The following is a 1161-nucleotide window of genomic DNA, read 5'->3' on the forward strand; positions in this document are numbered from 1 at the left end:
GACACTTCGGAATGAATATTATATCTTATCATGAAACATGGAAATGAGATGCGATATGGCGTTTTAAGAAGCATTAGAACTCTATTGCCACGATACGTAGACATCTGCAAACGCTATTTCCTAGGAAGGAAGTGGTGCATTTACGTTCTTTTGAAGTGAATACGGCGTATACATGACACTTCGCAATGAATATTATATCTTATCATGAAACATGCGAATGAGATGCGGTATCCGGATTTAAGAGGCTTTAGAACTCTATTGCTACGATACGTAGACATCTGCAAACGTAAGTTCCTAGCAAGGAAGTGTCGCATTTACATCCCTTTGAACGGATTACGATGTGTACATGACACTTCGCAATGAATATTGTATCTTATGACAAAACATAGAAATGATGTGCGATATCGCGTTTTAAGAAGCATTAAACCTCTATTGCTTCAATACGTAGAGATCTGCATACGCTATTTCCTAGCAAGGAAGTGTCCCATTTACATTCTTTTGAAGTGAATACGAGATACACATGACACTTCGCAATGAATATTATATCTTATCATGAAACATAGAAGTGAGATGCGATATCGCGTTTTAAGAAGCATTAGAACTCTATTGCTACGATACTTGGACATCTGCAAACGCTATTTCCTAGCGTGGAAGTGTCGCATTTACATTCTTTTGAAGTGAATACGAGGTATACATGACACTTCGCAATAAATATTATATTTTATCATGATACATAGAAATGAAATGCGACATCTCGTTTTAAGTAGCATTAGAACTCTATTGCTACGATACGTAGACATCTGGAAACGCTATTTCCTAGCATGGAAGTGTCGCATTTGCATTCTTTTGAAGTGTATACGAGGTATACATGACACCTCATAATGAATAATATATCTTATCATGAAACAATGGAATGAGGTTCTATATCGCGTTTTGAAAAGCATTAGTACTCTATTGCTACGATACGTAGACATCTGCAAATGCTACTTCCTAGCAACGAAGTGTCGCAATTACATTCTTTTGAAGTGAATACGAGGAATACATGACACTTCATAATGAATAATATATCTTATCATGAAACATAGGAATGAGATGCTATATCGCGTTTTGAAAAGCATAAGTACTCTATTGCTACGATACGTATACATCTGCAAACGCTAT

Source organism: Xylocopa sonorina, unplaced genomic scaffold (genome assembly GCF_050948175.1).
Source record: "Xylocopa sonorina isolate GNS202 unplaced genomic scaffold, iyXylSono1_principal scaffold0085, whole genome shotgun sequence".
NCBI classification, from domain to species: Eukaryota; Metazoa; Arthropoda; class Insecta; order Hymenoptera; family Apidae; genus Xylocopa; species Xylocopa sonorina.